Source organism: Lynx rufus, unplaced genomic scaffold, assembly GCF_022079265.1.
Source record: "Lynx rufus isolate CCGP_SWC_20201006 ecotype Redwood Valley unplaced genomic scaffold, mLynRuf1.p SCAF_1, whole genome shotgun sequence".
Taxonomy (NCBI): domain Eukaryota; kingdom Metazoa; phylum Chordata; class Mammalia; order Carnivora; family Felidae; genus Lynx; species Lynx rufus.
The window spans coordinates 104,147,288-104,166,016 of record NW_025814823.1 but is presented as its reverse complement, the minus strand read 5'-3'; the positions used below and the strand labels follow the sequence as shown (position 1 = coordinate 104,166,016).

Below are 18,729 nucleotides of genomic sequence, written 5' to 3'. Positions count from 1 at the left end.
GTGTCACTGGGAATTCGCTGAACCAGGATGCACGCGCCACCTGTCCCGGTGTGCCTTCTGGTCCTGGAGGGCCTGCGTGATGAGGCTCTGAGGCTTGGCACGGATACCCAAGAGCGGGCCCTGTTTCCTCTTTCTCCTCCTGCCTTCCTGGCTCCTGAGGTGCCTGCTCCAGCTTGTCGGGCTCCGCCGGCTGCTGCCAGCTCATCTGTATGGGCTACGACTGGAGCCTGCACCACCTTTCTTGGAGAAGGGGTCAAAGGGCAAACTCGGCCTCGGCGCAGGGGGCGTCGGGCAGGGGAATCGGGTGTCTCTCTGCTCCCACAAAGAAGAGATCCAGGCCCCCCCTTTCTGCTCCTTCATCACTGATGCTTGGAACCGCCAATACCAGGGCACCGGGAAGCAGGAGGCTCGGGCGGCGGTGGTGGCAGAGGCAGGAGAGGTGGAGGTGGCGGGAGGCCCGGTCCGCACGCAGCACCCGGAAGTCTCAGAACCACAGACGCTGACCCGCGCAGGCTGGGACTTCGCAGCTCATCATTTTCAGGTAAGTGCAAGGACATCTTCCTGTACGTGAGGTACAGTTGCGTCTTGTTGGCCAGAAACCTGGAGTTGAGTTTCTTTTTTAAAAATTTTTTTTTTCAACGTTTTTATTTATTTTTGGGACAGAGAGAGACAGAGCATGAACGGGGGAGGGGCAGAGAGAGAGGGAGACACAGAATCGAAACAGGCTCCAGGCTCCGAGCCATCCGCCCAGAGCCTGACGCGGGGCTCGAACTCACGGACCGTGAGATCGTGACCTGGCTGAAGTCGGACGCTTAACCGACTGCGCCACCCAGGCGCCCCTGGAGTTGAGTTTCTTGTTTGAGAGCTCCCAAATGCCTAGACGAGCGTGCACGGCTCGGCCAGAGGGGTGGACGTCAGCCTGTTACTAAGCTCAGCTCGAAGGCCTCCCTTCTAGATTCAGCTTTGTGATGCCGGTGTTGAAACTCTTCCAACCGCGTTTCTGTTGCGCCCGCCGCTGCGCGTTAGACTCTGCTAGGGGGCGCCAGCGAGAGCCCGTGAGGCTGGGACCGAAAGCGGGACTGCGCCTTCCTGTCTGCTCCCGAGAGCTTCCCGACATCTTTCTGTGCCAGTGAGTGTTGTCCCCTTACTCTCGCTTCTTCACCCTGACTGTGGCGGTTTATTTCTGCTGCAGCCGCAGAATCCAGGTTGCAGTTCTCACCGCATTTGCAGAACCAGCTTCCCTGAGACATGAGCGCCCCCTGGGCGCCCCTGGCGCAGATCGCTGGGCTTCCGCTGCCTGGAGCCCCTCAGGGGGCGACCAAGCTTTATAATAGTGTCAGCCACCTCTCTCTTGTTCCCCCCAACCTAGGTTTGCTACCTGTGTGCTGTGTTAGTGTTCTGTTTCCCTTTTCTGTCACCAAGTTGACAATTCTTTCTACCTGCTTGGTAGTCCTTGGGATAAGACGTTCTCTGGTGTGGGGATTCCATGTCTTTCCAGGATGGAGTTACCAGGGACTAGATTTGACCTCTCGTCCCTATGAAAAGTTTAGCAATAGTTGAAGTACTCCCAGGGTATCACTAAAGTAGTAATAAGTATAAGTTTATTGTGCACACACCAGAAGGACAGTTTGCTTATCTGGTTGCCAAATAGTGAATGAGGCTCAGAGGTATATTGTTAGAAAGCATATGAAGTTATATAGTGAGAAGGCAGTGACTGTTTATTCTTAACAGCGACTGGTTATAATTTTAGACTTGCCTTAAGCGATAGGGAATTGGTCAGTGGTTACCTCTTACTCAACGTGGGGCAACAGTTCAGGTTTTGCTTATGAATTCCAGAGGCCTAAACAAGAAAGGACCCAGGTGAGGTCAGTCCTGCAAAATAAGCTCAGCGAAGCTGTGCTCGTAGGGCTACATTGGTTTTGTTGACTCAGGGAATTTTCAAGGCTGGTCTCCATTTGTGTTTGGTTTGAACACCTGCAACACCCAAATGCCGCTGACAAATTATATGAGCAATGATTTCGGGACTCTGGAAATCAGGTAAGGAAGGGCATTCATGCCTGAGAGAAGGGAAACAATGGAAGTGAGCCCTGCTATTGTCCCAGCTGACTGCCTGGAGGGAGTTTTCAGGCTGTGGTGGAGGGAAGGGAACCTGGGCGGAGCCGCTGTAGGAATGGGTCTAGGATTAAGTCCAGGCAGCTTGAGTTTGCAGAGCAGAGTCCTGGAGGGGAGAGAACCTCTCTTTGAAAGGCATTAAGAGGGGCACCTGGGCGGTCAGAGGATTGCATGTCAGGCTTCGGCTCAGGTCATGATCTCACGGTTGGTGAGTTGGAGCCCCACATTGGGCTCACTGCCGTCATCCTGTCGGCTCAGAGCCTGCTTCAGATCCTCTGTCCCCCTCTCTCTGCCCCTCCCCTGCTTGTGCTCTCTCAAAAGTAAGTAAAACATTAAAAAAAAAAAAAAAGACCTAAGAGAATGGAAAGGCAAGCCACCATCTGGAAGAAAATATTTGCAAATCTCATATCTCATAAAGGACTTTTATCCAAAATATATAATGAACCCTCACAGCTCAAGAGTAAGAAAACAGTCCTATAAAAATGGACAAAAGGTGTGAACGGACTCTTCACCAAGGAAGATACACAGACGATGTCGGATAACACATGAAAAGATGGACCACATCTGTAGTCCTTAGGGAAATGCAAATTTGAACTGCAACGAGATGCCACAATACACCGATACTAGAAAGTCTACAGTTTTGAAGACAGATCATATCAAGTGTCAGGTGTTGGTGAGGATGCCAGAGAAACTGCCAGTTTCATGTACTGGTGGGTATGTTCACTAATATCCTTGGGGAAGAGTCTGGCAGTTTCTTAACAAGTTAAGGATATACTTTCTATATGAACCAGCCATTCCACTGCTAGGTCCTTAGCCAAAGCAAATAAAGTGTATGTCCATACAGAGACTTCTACAGGAATACTCATAGCAGCTTTGTCTGTGATAATTGAAAACCAGAAACAACTAAAATAGCCACCCACAGGCTGATAAATAAATAATATGTGGTGCATACATACATACGTATTATTCAGCAAAGAAGGGAATGAATTCTTGAAACATGCAGAAAGTTGATAAATGTTAAAATCTTCAATGGAAGATTACAGACAAACAGTATGGACTGGTTTTAATATAAAATTCTAGAAAACACAAACTAATACATAGAGACAGAAAACAGATCTGTGGTTGCTTGGGGATGGACCTTGTAAGGAGGGGCGCAACAGAGGGATTGCAGACGAATTACTTTTGGGCGTGTTGCATGTGTTTATTATCCCGATCGTGGTGATGGTTTTTCGTGTATATACTTAGGTCACAACTTAAATTCTACAGTTTAAACAGGCATGGTTTACTGTATATAAATTCTACCTCAATAGAAGTATTAAAAGTCAGAAATAAAACAAATTAGAAAGCTTTGGTGGTGATTCTGGTTAGATAAAAGTGCACACACATTCCTTTCGGCAGCTAACAAACCTATTTCTCTCCTACTTCTGCTGCCTTAGACTCCGCACTCCCTGGGGTAGCTCACCCTGGGGCAAACAGCCCCCAGCTCTAGGTCCTGGGGAAGATTTTTGTTGTTTGCGTCTGCCTGGCCCATGTATGTGCAGACAACAAGGAATAGAGTTCACAGTCATAATCTTTAAATGGAAAAATAGCAAAGCGGTCATGGGATCACTGCCTGGCCAGGGCACAAGAATGGGGAAAAGCCAGAGCCTACACTGTTGAGGTCGAGAGATTACTGGCTGTTCTGTCCTCCCATTATCATCTGGGGAGGGAAAGTGAAAAAAAATGTGTGACTGAATTTATTTATTCACATGTAGCTTAGGGACCATTAGAAACAGAATAAGGATCATTCTGAAAATGCCTAACTGTAGCTTTCTAGAGACAGGAGGAGGCAAGCTAACGTGTCCCCAAATCATGACAGTGGTAGCAGGACAGACGGTTAGGCATGATTCCCTGTATGACGTCCTCTCTCACTTTTGTGTATCAGCAGGCTTTTTATAGTCAAGGTCATTTCAGAGCAGTCACAGTGAGACTTTCTAGAGGAATTTTTTAAAATTTTTTTAATGTTTATTTATTTTTGACAGAGAGAGACAGAGCATGAGCGGGGGAGGGGTAGAGAGAGAGGGAGACACAGAATCCAAAGCAGGCTCCAGGCTCTGGGCTGTCAGCACAGAGCCCTACGCGGGGCTTGAACTCACAGACCGTGAGATCATGACCCGAGCTAAAGTCAGACACTCAACGGACTGATCCATCCAGGCGCCCCTCTAGAGGAATTTTTCTTTTTTTTTTTTTTTTTTCAACGTTTATTTATTTTTGGGACAGAGAGAGACAGAGCATGAACGGGGGAGGGGCAGAGAGAGAGGGAGACGCAGAATCGGAAACAGGCTCCAGGCTCCGAGCCATCAGCCCAGAGCCTGACGCGGGGCTCGAACTCACGGACCGCGAGATCGTGACCTGGCTGAAGTCGGACGCTCAACCGACTGCGCCACCCAGGCGCCCCTAGAGGAATTTTTAAGACAAAAGACGAATGGGCTGCATGGTTCCCCAAGACCCCCTGAGGTAGTTTTAACTATGGGAAGCAGGGCTATCTTCCCTTCCCACTTTTCATTACCACATACTTGGATTATTGTTACACTGGACAGTGTGTGTGTGTGTGTGTGTGTGTGTGTGTGTGTGAAGACAGACTATATAAAGTGGTTGGAAACATAAATAGGAAACTACAAGAATTAGAACAGTCAGGTCTCTTTTTTTTTTTTTTCAAGTTAGGAAGTCTTAGCATTTAAAAAATTATCTTTGTTTTAAAATTTTTCTTTTGAGGGGCACCTGGGTGGCTTCGTCGGCTGAGCGTCCGGCTTCAGCTCAGGTCATAATTTCAGTTTGTGGGTTCAAGCCCAGCGTCAGGCTCTCTGCCGACAGCTCAGAGCCTGGAGCCTGCTTCCGATTCTTTGTCTCCCTCTCTGCCCTTCCTCTGCTTGTGGCTTGTGCTCTCTCTCTCTCTCTCTCTCTCTCTCAAAAATGAATACACATTGAAAAAATTTTTAAAAAATTTTTTTTGAGAGAGAGGCTGCTTCAGATCCTCTATCCCCCTTTATCACTGGCCCTCCCCTGCTCACACTCTCTCTCAAAAAGAAACATTAAAAAATTTTTTTTAATGTTCTTTGATGAGGGGAGCCTGGCTGGCTCAGTCCGTTGAGTTTCCAACTCTTGATTTCAGCTTGTGTCATGATCCCAGGGTCATGGCATTGAGCCCTGTGTTGGTCTCTGTGCTAGGCATGGAACCTGCTTAAGATCCTCTCTCTCTCTCTCTCTCCCCTTCTCCCCTGCTTGTGAGCTTTCTCTGACATAAAAAAATAAAATGTTTGAGAAAATCCACTTCCCTAGAAGTACAATTTCCCTAAGGAAATACAATTCCCTAGAATTAGACATATAATAGCCCTTTAAGAGATTAAAAGCAGACACTGAAAAGAATTTTGCATTAATAAGAGTAGCTAAAAACAGAAATTATTTTTTTTTAATTTTTTTTCCTAATGTTTACCTATTTTTGACACACAGAGAGACAGAGCATGAACGGGGGAGGGGCAGAGAGAGAGGGAGACACAGAACTGGAAGCAGGCTCCAGGCTCTGAGCCATCAGCCCAGAGCCTGACGTGGGGCTCGAACTCACGGACCGCGAGATGGTGACCTGAGTCGAAGTCGGACGCTTAACCGACTGAGCCACCCAGGCGCCCCTATTTTTTCTTAAATTGAGGTATTATTGACATGTAACGTATTCATTCAAGTGTACAACGTAATGATTTAAAAAAAATTTTTTAATGTTTATTCATTTTTGAGAGACAGAGAAAGACAGAGTGTGAGTAGTGGAGGGACAGAGAGAGAGGGAGACACAGAATCCGAAGCAGGCTCCAGGCTCTGAGCTGTTAGCACAGAGCCTGACTCAGGCTCGAACCCACACAATGTGAGATCATGACGTGAGCCAAAGTCGGGTGCCCAACTGACTGAGCCACCCAGGTGCCCATACAATGTAATGATTTGATATTTGTATATATTGTGAAATGATCACAATACATCTAGTTAACATTGGTCACCTTACATAGTTAAAAAATTTTGTTTCTTGTTGATCAGAACTTTTAAGATTTTTTCTCTTAGCAACTTTCAAACATGCGATATGCTATTATTTAGCCACCATGCTGTACATTATATTCTGATGACGTATTTTATTTATTTAAATTTTAAGTTTTAAATTTTTATTATTTATTTGTTTATTTTTTAATTGTTTTTTAAAAATTTACATCCAAATTAGTTAGCATATAGTGCAACAGTGATTTCAGGAGTAGATTCCTTAATGCCCCTTACCCATTTAGCCCGCCCCCCTCCTACAACCCCTCCAGTAACCCTCTGTTCTCCATATTTAAGAGTCTCTTCTGTTTTGCCCTCCGTTTTTATATTATTTTTGCTTCTCTTCCCTTATGTTCACTTGTTCTGTGTCTTAAAGCCCTCATATGAGTGAAATCATATGATATTTGTCTTTCTCTGACTAATTTCGCTTTGCATAATACCGTCTAGTTCCATCTACATAGTTGAAAATGGCAAGATTTCATTCTTTTTGATTGCCGAGTAATACTCCATTGTATATATATATACCACATGTTTATCCATTCATCCATTGATGGACATTTGGGCTCTTTCCATACTTTGGCTATTGTTGATAGTGCTGCTATAAATATTGGGGTGCATGTGTCCCTTCAAAACAGCATCCCTGTATCCCTTGGATAAATACCTAGTAGTGCAATTGCTGGGTCGCAGGGTAGTTCTATTTTTAATTTTTTGAGGACCCTCCATCCTGTTTTCCAGAGTGGCTGCACCAGTTTGCATTCCCCCCAGCAGTGCAAAAGAGATCCTTTTTCTCTGCATCCTCGCCAACATCTGTTGTTGCCTGAGTTGTTAATGTGAGCCATTCTGACAGGTGTAAAGTGGTATCTCGTTGTGGTTTTGATTTGTATTTCCCTGATGATGAGTGATGTTGAGCATTTTTTCATGTGTCGGTTGGCCATCTGGATGTCTTTAGAGAAGTGTCTATTCATGTCTTTTGCCCATTTCTTCTCTGGATTATTTGTTTTTTGGGTGTTGAGTTTGATAAGTTCTTTATAGATTTTGGATACCAACCCTTTATCTGATATGTCATTTGCAAATATCTTCTCCTATTCCGTCAGTTTCCTTTGAGTTTTGCTGATTTGTTTCCTTCACTGTGCAGAAGCTTTTTATTTTGATGAGGTCCCAATAGTTCATGTTTGCTTTTGTTTCCCTTGCCTCTGGAGATGTATTGAGTAACAAGTTGCTGCCACCGAGGTCAAAGAGGTTTTTCGCCTGCTTTCTCCTCGAGGATTTTGATGGCTTCCTGTCTTACATTGAGGTCTTTAATCCATTTTGAGTTTATTTTTGTGTATGGTGTAAGAAAGTGGTCCACGTTCATTTTTCTGCGTGTCACTGTCCAGTTTCCCAGCACCACTTGCTGAAGAGACTGTCTTTATTCCATTGGATATTCTTTCCTGCTTTGTCAAAGATTAGTTGGCCATACGTTTGTGGGTCCATTTCTGGGTTCTCTATTCTCTTCCATTGATCTGAGTGTCTGTTTTTGTGCCTTGATGACTTATTTATTTTATAATTGAAAGTTTGTACCTTTTGACCCTCTTCACCCATTTTTTCCCCACTCCTCCACCCTCTGCCTCTGAAAACCACCAATCTATTGTCTATGTAAAACTTCCCCGCCTCCGCCACATAACTCAGATTATAAAGTATTTGTCATTCTGTGACCTTTGTCACTTGGTGTAATAATTTCAAGTTTCACCTATATTGTTGTAAATGGTAGGGTTTTTTTTTTTGTTGAAGTATGGTTGACACACAGTGTTACATTAGTTTCAAGAATACACCATAGTGATTTGACAACTCTGTAAATTATGCATTGCTCACCACAAATGTAGCTACCATCTGTTACCATGAAATGCTATCGCAATATCAGCGACTATATTCCCTGTGATGTACCTTTCAGCCCTGTGATTTACTCATTCCGTAACTGGAGGTCTGTACCTCCCACTTCCCTTTACCCCTTTTTGCTCATCTACCCACACTCCTCCCCTTTGGCAACCACCAGTTTGTCATCTAAATCTCTTTCTCCTTTTTTTTTTTTTCGTTTACTTTGTTTTTTTTTTTTTTAGTTTCCACATGTGAGTAAAATCATGGTGTTTGTGTCTCTCTGACTTACTTCATTTAGCATAATCCCATCTAGGTCCATCCATGTTGAGGTAAATGGCAATATCTCATTCTTTTTTTGTGGCTGCTTAATATTCCATTGTGTATATAACCACTTCTTTTTTATCCATTCGTCTGTTGACCATCACTTGGATTGTTTCCATAGCTTGGCTATTGTAAATAATGCTGCAATAAACATAGAGGTGCATGTAGCTTTTCAAATTAGTGTTTTAATTTTCCTTGGGTAAATACTCACTAGTGGAATTACTGTATCATATGGTCTTTCTATTTTTAATTTGTTAGGGAGCTTCCATACTATTCCACAGTGGCTATACCAGTTTATGATCCCACCAACAGTGCATAAGAGGGTTCCCTTTTCTCCATATCCTCACCAACACTTGTTATTTCTTGTGATTTTGATAGTAGCCATTTTCACAGGTGACAAGTGATACCTTATTGTGGTTTTGATTTGTAATTCCTTGATGATTAATTATGATCAGACACATTTTTTCATGTTTCTGTTTGTTGTGTGTGTTCTTTAGAAAAACGTCTTTTCAGGTTCTCTGCTCATTTTTAATTGGGTTATTTGAGGGTTTTTGGTGTTAAGTTCTTTATATAGTTTGTATTTTGATTCTTTATTAAATATTCATTTGCAAATAACTTCTCCCATTCAGTAGGTTGGTTTTTTTTCTTGTTTTGTTGATGGTTTCCTTCACTGTGCAAATGCTTTTTATTTTGCTGTAGTCACAGTTGTTTGTTTTGCTTTTGTTTCCCTTGCCTGGTGAGGCATATCTAAAAAATGTTGCTAAGATCAATGTCAAAAAGATTATTATGTTTTCTTCTAGGAGTTTTATCATTTCAGATATCACATTTATTTCTCTAGTCCATTTTGAGTTTATTTTTGCATATGGTATTAGAAAGTGGTCCAGTTTCTTTCTTCTGCATGCAGCTAATTTTCCCAACACCATTTGTTGAAGAGACTGTCTTTTTCCCATTGTACGTTCTTGCCTCCTTTGTTGTAGATGAAGTAACCATGTAAGTGTGGGTTTATTTCTAGGTTCTCTATTCTGTTCCATTGACCTGTGTGTCTGTTTTTTGTGCCAGTGCCATACTGTTTTGATTTTTAGAGTATTGTAACAATCTTGAAATTTGGGACTGTGATACCACCAGTTTTGTTGTTTCTCAAGATTGCTTTGGCTCTTTAGGTTCTTTTGTGGTTCCATACAAATTTTGGGTTTGTTGTAGTTCTGTGAAAAATGCTGTTAGTATTTTGATAGGTATTGCATTGAATCTGTACATTGCTTTAGGTACTACTGACTTTTTAACAGTAGTAAATCTTCCAATCCATGAGCATGGATTGACTTTCCATTAGTTTGTGTTATCTTTCATTTCTCTCATTCATGTTTTATAATTTTCACTGTACAAGTCTTTGAACTGCTTGGTTAAGCTTATTCCTAGGTATTATATTCTTGTTGGTGCAATTGTAAATGTAATTATTTTCTTAATTTCTCTTTCTGCTGCATCACTTTGAGTGTACAGACACTCAACAGATTTCTGTCTATTGATTTTCTATTCTGCAACTTTACTGAATTCATTTATTGTCCCTGATAGTTTTTTGGTGGAGTTTTTAGGGTTTTATATGTATAGTATCAGGTCATCGACAGTAGTGACTATTTTACTTCTTCCTTACCAGTTTAGATGCCTTTTGTTTCTTTATCATGTCTAGTTACTGTGGCTAGGACTTCCAATACTATGTTGAATGAAAGTGGTGACAGTGAACATCCTTGTCTTGTTACTGACTGTAAGGGGAAAAGTTCCCAGTTTTTCACCATTAAGTATGTTAGCTGTGGGTTTTCCATATATGGCTTTTATTATGTTGTGATGTATTTCCTCAAAACCCACTTCGTTGAGAGTTTTTTTCGTGAATGATGTCAGATTCTTCTTGACATTCTTGAGAGAGGAAGAGACAGAGAGAGAGAGAGACTGACAAAGAATCTGAAGCAGGTTCCAGGATTTGAGCTGTCTGCACAGAGCCTGACATGGGGTTCGAACCCATGAACAGTGAGATCATGACCTGAGGTGAAGTCACACGCTCAACCGACTGAGCCACCCAGGCACCCCTGATGTCAGATATTTTTAAAGTTTATTTATTTTGAGAGATAGAGCATGAGCATGGGAGGGGCAGAGAGGGAGGGAGAGAGAGAGAATCACAAGAAGGTTCTGTGCGGACAGCGTGGAGCCTGATGCAGGGCTCAATCTCATAAACCATGAGATCATGACCTGAGCTGAAATCAATGAATACGCCCCATGAATGATGTCAGATTTCGTCAAATGCTTTTTCTGCATCTATTGAGATGACCATGTGATTTCTATCCATTTTGTTAATGTGGCATGTTGTATTGATTGATTTGTTGAATTGAACTGTCCTTGCATCTCCAGAATAAATCCCATTTGATTGTGGTAAATGATACTTTTAATGTATTGTTTTCTGTAGTTTGCTAATATTTTGTTAGCAATTTTCAACGTGTTTTTTATTTATTTATTTATTTTTTTTATTTATTTATTTTGGGACAGAGAGAGACAGAGCATGAACGGGGGAGGGGCAGAGAGAGAGGGAGACACAGAATTGGAAACAGACTCCAGGCTCCGAGCCATCAGCCCAGAGCCTGACGCGGGGCTCGAACTCACGGACCGCGAGATCGTGACCTGGCTGAAGTCGGACCCTTAACCGACTGCGCCACCCAGGCGCCCCAGCAATTTTTACATCCATGTAGCAATTTTTACATCCATGTTCATCAGGGATTTTGGCTTGTAGTTTTCCTTTTTTTTTTTTTTTTTTTTTTTGTAGTGTCTCTGTCTGGTTTCAGCCTGAGGATAATGCTGGACTCATATAGTGTATTTGGAAGCTTTCCTTCATCTTCTATGTTTTTGAATAGTTTGAGAAGAATAGGTGTTAACTCTACTTTAAATGTTTGGTAGAATTGACATGTGGATCCATCTGGTCCTGGACTTTTGTTTGTTGGGACTTTTTTGATTACGGTTACAATTTCATTACTAGAAATTGTTCTGTTCAGTTTTAATATTTCTTCCATATTCAGTTTTAAAAGAAATTTATCCATTTATTTTAGTTTGTTGTCATAATTTTTCATAATACACTCATAACTTTTTTGTATTTCTTTGGTGTTGGTTATTACTTCTCTTTTATCTGATTTTATGTATTTGGGTCCTCTCATTTTTTCTTGATAGTCTGGCTAAAGGTTTATCAATTTTGTTTATTTTTTCAAAAAGCCAGTCTTGGTTTCATTGATATTTTCTATTGTTTTTTTTTCTTTTTTTTTTAGTCTTTATGTCATTTATTTCTATTCTAATCTTTATTGTTTCCTCTTTTTTCTGATTTGGGCTTTTTGTCGTTGTTGTTGTTCTTTTTCTAGTTCCTTTATGTGTGAGGTTAGATTGTTTGAGATTTTTCTTTTTTCTTGAGTAAGGCCTCTATTGCTATAAATTTCCCTCTTAGAGCTGCTTTTGCTGTGTCCCAAAGATTTCGGACATTTATGTTTTCCTTTCTGTCCATGTATTTTATCTCCTCTTTAATTTCTTTATTGGCCCATTGGTTGTTTAACAGAATATTATTTAGCCTGCATGTGTTTATGGGTTTTTTTCCCCCAGCTTCCAATTTTTCTTGTAATTGATTCCTACTTTCATGATGTTGAATTCAGAAAAGATTCCTGATATGGTTTCACTCTTTTTTTTTTTTTTTTTTTTTTAATTTTTTTTTTTTTCAACGTTTTTTTATTTTTGGGACAGAGAGAGACAGAGCATGAACGGGGGAGGGGCAGAGAGAGAGGGAGACACAGAATCGGAAACAGGCTCCAGGCTCTGAGCCATCAGCCCAGAGCCCGACGCGGGGCTCGAACTCACGGACCGCGAGATCGTGACCTGGCTGAAGTCGGACGCTTAACCGCCTGCGCCACCCAGGCGCCCCTATGGTTTCACTCTTAATAAAGGTACTGAGACTTGTTTTGTGGTCTAACATGTGATCTATCCTGGAGAATGTTCTATATGCACTTGCAAAGAATGGGTGTTCTGTTGTGTCAGGATGGATGTTACGTATTTATCTGTTAAGTTTATCTGTTATAATGTGTTGTTCACAGACACCATTTCCTTTCTGATTTTCTGCCTGGAAGATCTATCCATTGATGTAAGTAGGGTGTTAAAGTCCCTGACTATTATTGTGTTACTGTCAATGTCTCCCTTTATGTCTTTTGTTATTAGCTTTATGTATATAGGTGTTCCAATGTTGGGTCCATAGATATTTACAATTCTTATATCTTCTTGTTGAAATGATCCCTTTATATTTATGTAATGCCCTTCTTTGTCTTTTGATAGAGTGGGTTTTTTAAAAATGTGAAGCCTGATGGAGTGGGTCTCCATCTCATGAACTATGAGATCATGACCTGAGCTGATACCAAGAGTGGGACCTTTAACTGACTGAGCAACCCAGGCACTCTGATACAATGTTAGTTTAAAATCTATCTTGTTTGATATAAGTTTTGCTACCCACCCTCACTTTTTTTTTTTTTTTGCTTCCATTTGTATGGAATATCTTTCATCCCTTTACTTTCAGCTTGTCTGTGTCTTTAGGTCTGAAATGAATTTCTTGTAGGCAGCATATAGATGGGTCTTGTTTTTTGGTTTGTTTTTTTAAGCCATTTCATTGCCCTAGGCCTTTTGATTGGAGCATTTAGGCCATTTACATTTAAAGTAATTATTGATAGGTATATTGCCATTTTGATAATTGTTTTCTGGTTGCTTTTGTAGTTCTTATATATTCTTTTCTTCTCTTGCTCTCTTTTCTTATGAGCGATGACTTTCTCTAGTGTTATACTTGGCTTTCTTTCTCTTATTCTTTTGTGTATATATTATAGGTCTTTGGTTTATGTTTACCCTGAAATTTATATATAACATCCTAAGTTTATAGCAGTCCATATTTAGTTGATGCTCACTTAAATTCAACCCCATTGTAAAAGAACTTCATTTTTATTTCCCTCCCATGTTTTATGTATGTGCTATCATATTTTACATGTTTTCATTTTGTGAGTCCCTTTAAGGAATTTTTTAGATATAATTGATTTTACTGTTTTTGTCTTTTAACAGTCATACCAGCTTTATTAGTGATTGCTCTAGTACCTTTAATTAGGTGTTTATGTTGGCTTTTGCCTATGACATTTTTTCCTTTCATAATTTTCTCCCAAATATGGCCTTTTCCACCTAAATACGTTCCTTTAACTTTATTTTAAGGCCATTTTAGTGGTGATGAGCTTTAACTGCTATTTTCTGGGAAACTCAATTGTTGCGGGTGATAATCTTGCAGGGTAGAGAATTCTTGGTTGTAGCATTTTTCCTTTTAGCACTTTGAATATATCATGTCACTCTCTTCTCATTCCCAGAGTTTTTTTTTTGCAATCATCACCTGATAGCTTTATGGGGTTTCCCTTGTACAGATCTAGTTGCTTCTCACTTTCTGCTTTTATAATTCTCTTTTTATCCTTGATCTTTGACATTTTAATTATTATGTGTTGTGGTGTGAATGTCCTCGAGTTCATCTTGTTTGGAACTCTATGCGCCTCCTGAACCTGAATGACTGTTTTACTTCCTCTGGTTAGGGAAGTTTTTAGCTATGATTTCTTCAAATAAGTTTTCTGCCCCCCTTCTTTTCTCTCTCTTCTCCTTGTGGGATCCTTATAATGCAAATGTTTGTTCACTTGATATTATCAAAGATATACTATACCTGTCCTCATTTTTGAAAAATTCTTTTTCCCTTGTGCTTTTCAGCTTGGGTACTTTCCATTACCCTGTCTTCCCTTTGCTGTTTTTGTTTTCTTTAAATCTTTATTTACTTTTGAGAGAGTGAGAAACAGAGTGAGAGCAGGGGAGGAATAGAGAGAGAGGGAGACACAGAATCCAAGCAGGCTCCAGGCTCTGAGCTGTGAGCACAGAGCCTAACGTGGGGTTCGAACCCATGAACCGTGAGATCATGACCTGAGCTGAAGTCAGAGGCTCAACCGAATGAGCCACCCAGGTGCCCCAATTTGCTGATCTTTTTTTCTGTATCCTCTAATCTACTGTTGATTCCCTCTGGTGTATTTTTCATTTTGGTTATTGTATTCTTCAATTCTGATTGGGGCTTTTTTGTGTTTTCTGTTTGTTGCAGCTCTCACTGAATTCATCCTCTCCTCTCCAGTCTGGTGAGTTTTTTTATTACCATTACTTGAACTCTTTATCATGCAGATTGGTTCTTTTTCTGAGGTTTTGTCTTATTCTTTCATTTGGAGCACATTCCTCTCTGTCTTCATTTTGTTTGACTTTGTTTCTATGAATTACGTTGAACAGCTACTTCCCTAAACTTGAAGTAATGACCTTGTGTACAGTCATCCCATGTAGAAACTGTGTGTGCCCACTAACTTCGCTGTGATTAGTGTCGGCTGGGAGTTCTGGGACACTTTGTACTAGGGTTGCCTTGATGGCGTGATTAAAGCTGAAGTGGGTGCAAACTCTGGGGTCCTGCAGCTGTCTGCTTCGAGGGCACCCTGGGAGGCTGGCTGAAGTTGCACTCAGTACAAGCCAGGGTGTCCTGGGTGCTCCATGCCCCCTGCGAGTTGTCTGGAGCCAAAGTAGGGTGGGTCTGGAGTGTTCTGGCATTCTTTGTGCCTGTCTCACCTCAGTGAGATGGCTGGAGCTGTGGTGAGCACTGATCAGGAGTGTACCTTGCTGGGGCCTCCTTGGTGGGATGCTGAGGCTGGTGTGGTTAGGAGCCAGGGGCTCAGTGAGGCAGCAGGCTGACTAGGGTGCCCATACTCTGCTCTTATGCACGCTATCAAGGTGGAGAAGAAACCTAAACTGTGGTGCTCACCAGCCCCTCCCACCCAAAGAGCAGTCCAGCAGCCTCCCTGCTGTTTGGCACGACTCTAGGGTGGGATCATTTATAGTTGCTTTTATAAACTATGACTTTTTTTTCTATGCCCCAGGGCAGATGAATCTATTCGGGTTCCCTCAGCACAATCCCTCCCCACCGCACTTTGCATCAAGAGCGGGTTCCCTTTGTAACTATGTCTCCATCCCTCTCGCCATCTTCTGTGTGGTTTCTTCATCTTTTGGGGTGTGGAAGCTGTTCAGTCAGCCCTTTGTTCTTTAGGTGAAGTTGGTCTATAAATTTGTGTAGATTTGGTGCGTGCATGGTGGAGGTGAGTTCAGGGTGTTCCCATATTACTGTCTTGGATTGGAAGTGCCAAGAGTTCATTCTTATTTTATGGGATAATGTACATATTTTATAGAATAATATACTCCATTGTATATATCCACTACATTTTCTTTATCCATTCATCCTTCAATATGCACTTAGGTTGTTTCCATATCTTGTCTATTATAAATAATGCTGCAATATCATTTTGAGTCCATGTTTTTTTTGGCGTGTTTCTTTGGGTAAATATACAGAAATGGAATTGCTGGATCCTATGATAGCTCTGTTTTTAATTTTTTTTAAGTTTATTTATTTGAGAGAGAGAGAATGAGTGGGGGAAAGGCAGAGAGAGAGAATCCCAAGCAGCACAGAGCCTGATGTGGGGCTCAAACTCAAAACTGTGAGATCATGACCTGAGCCAAAATCAAAAGTCAGACGCTTAACCAACTGAACCCCCCAGTTGCACCTATTTTTAAGTTTTTGAGGAACCTCCATATGTTTGCTACAGTGGTTGCACCGATTTACATTCCCACCACCAGTGTAAGAGGGAGCCAGTGTTTGCTCTTTCTTGTCCTTTTGGTAATAGCCATTCTAATATGTGGAGGTGATACCTCATTGTGATATTGATGTGCATTTACCTAATGATTAATGATGTTGTGGATCTTTTCATGTGCCTCTTGGTCATCTGTATGTCTTTGGGAAAATGTGCTTAGTTCTTCTGCCCATTTTTTTTTTAAGTTGATTTATTTTGAGAGAGAGAGAGAGTGCACGATTGTGCACAAGCAGGGGACGGGCAGAGAGAGAAACGGAGAGAGAGAATCCCAAGCAGGCTCCACACTGTCGGGGCAGAGCCCAGTTTGGGGATTGATCTTACCTCAAGATCATGACCTCAGTTGAAATTAAGAGTTGGACACTTAACTGAGCCACCCAGGGGCCCCAACCAGCTAATCTATTTTTAACTTTTTTCTTTTTCTTTCATTCTAGAAAGGTAATGCTAAGGTTTTAAAGGGTGAGGAATATGGTAGACATTTGCTGTTATCTTGGCCACTTAACATCTGAAACCCCTTCCTAATTTAGAATTCCCCACTTTAGTATCTCGGTGGTAGAGGCTGAAAAATCCCAGATACTTGCTTTCCATTGCTTCTTTAGAGTTAATGTGCAGACATATGACTTGGATATCATCATTCAGATGATCATACCAGACTTAGACTTAGGAGCCACTAACAAAAAATAAAACAAGTAACAGCATACCCAAAGCAAAAAATGGCAACTAAATTTAGAAATGATGAGGTGCTTTCTCTGGAAAACTCAATGTAGTGGTTGTTGGAAAAACCACTAAAAAAAGTTGCTCCTGGTACAGAACTAGGGGCATGGTTATTGGGTGAGGTGGGTGGAATGATAAGATCTGATTCCCTACTGAGAGCCACTTCCTGTTTTTAATCAACTTATCTGATTAAAAAGAGGCAGTAACTGCTCATTGTACAAACTTGAGAGAATATGGAAAAGGTCACTGTGCGTGTGCTTCTATATATACATATGTAGGTGTATACACATATATACGTAGGAAATGTTTGAGTTTCTTCATAAAATTGGGATCATACCATAGTTTTGTGCTTCCCTTTTTAATGGAGTTTTCTATGCCATTCTTTGACAATACAACTCTAAATAGCTATATCATTTAAATATTCTGCTATTGAATGGAATCTCTAATATTTTGCTGTGATGATGCTTCAAAGAATGTTCTGATATCTAAATCTCAGACTAGCTCTCTGCTTATTGCTTCAGGAGACATTTAGAGAGCAGATTACTAATTCCTGTATTTGTAACCTTTTTTATTTTTTTGATAAGTATACTCTTTTCTTCAAAACTTTAATTTTTTTTTTTTTTTTTTTTGAGAGAGGGAGAGAGCACGCGAGAGTGTGCACAAGCAGGGGAGGGGCAGAGAGAGAGGGAGACACAGAATTTGAAGCAGGCTCTAGGCTCTGAGCTTGTCAGCACAGAGCCTGTTACAGGGCTCAGACCTGTGAACCATGAGATCATTACCAGAGCTGAAGTTGGACGCTTAACTGACTGAGCCACCCAGGTGCCCCAGGAGGTGTACTCTTTAATCATTATCACCTATTTCACCCCTCCCCCCCCCCCCCCCCCCCCCCCGCCCATCTTCCCCCTGGTAACAATCAGTTTGTTCTCTGTAGTTAAGAGTCTGTTTCTTAGTTTGTCTCTTTTTTTATCCCCCTTTGTTCTTTCATCTTTCAACATGAGTGAAATCATATGGTATTTGTCTTTTTTTTTTAACATGAAATTTATTATCCACTTGGTTTCCATACAACACCCAGTGCTCATCCCTACAGGTGCCCTCCTCAATGCCCATCCCCCACCCTCCCCTCCTTCCACCCCCCATCAACCCTCAGTTTGTTCTCAGTTTTTAAGAGTCTCTTATGGTTTGGCTCCCTCCCTAAGTTTTTTTTCCTTCCCCTCCCCCATGGTCTTCTGTTAAGTTTCTCAGGATCCACATAAGAGTGAAAATATGTGGTATCTGTCTTTCTCTGTATGACTTATTTCACTTAGCATAACAGTCTCCAGTTCCATCCACGTTGCTACAAAAGGCCATATTTTATTCTTTCTCATTGCCAAGTACTATTCCATTGTTTATATAAACCACATCTTCCTTATCCGTTCATCAGTTGGTGGACATTTAGGCTTTTCCCACAATTTGGCTATTGTTGAGAGTGCTGCTATAAACATTGGGGTACAAGTGCCCCTATGCATCAGTACTCCTGTATCCCTTGGGTGAATTCCTAGCAGTGCTATTGCTGGGTCATAGGGTAGGTCTATTTTTAATGTTTTGAGGAACCTCCACACTGTTTTCCAGAGTGGCTGCACCAGTTTGCATTCCCACCAACAGTGCAAGAGGGTTCCCGTTTCTCCACATCCTCTCCAGCATCTGTAGTCTCCTGATTTGTTCATTTTAGCCACTCTGACTGGCGTGAGGTGGTATCTGAGTGTGGTTTTGATTTGTATTTTCTGGATGAGGAGCAACGTTGAGCATCTTTTCATGTGCCTGTTGGCCATCTGGATGTCATCTTTAGAGAAGTGTCTATTCATGTTTTCTGCCCATTTCTTCACTGGATTATTTGTTTTTTGGGTGTGGAGTTTGGTGAGTTCTTTATATCTGACTTATTTCACTCAGATTATAC

At 41.5% G+C, this 18,729-nt stretch overlaps 1 long non-coding RNA gene across 2 annotated transcripts in view; it reads left to right on the top strand.

Moving 5' to 3' along the window:
• The first annotated feature begins 898 nt into the window (after nt 1–898).
• Nucleotides 899–18,729, top strand: part of LOC124515265 (uncharacterized) — a 30,254-nt gene continuing 12,423 nt past the window's right edge. The window contains exon 1 of one of the 2 annotated variants that reach the window (XR_006962775.1): nt 899–1,129. This is a non-coding gene — a long non-coding RNA (uncharacterized LOC124515265). Of the gene's footprint in view, nt 1,130–14,431; nt 14,541–18,729 lie in introns of those variants that run through there. The other variant, XR_006962776.1, reaches the window with a different exon arrangement.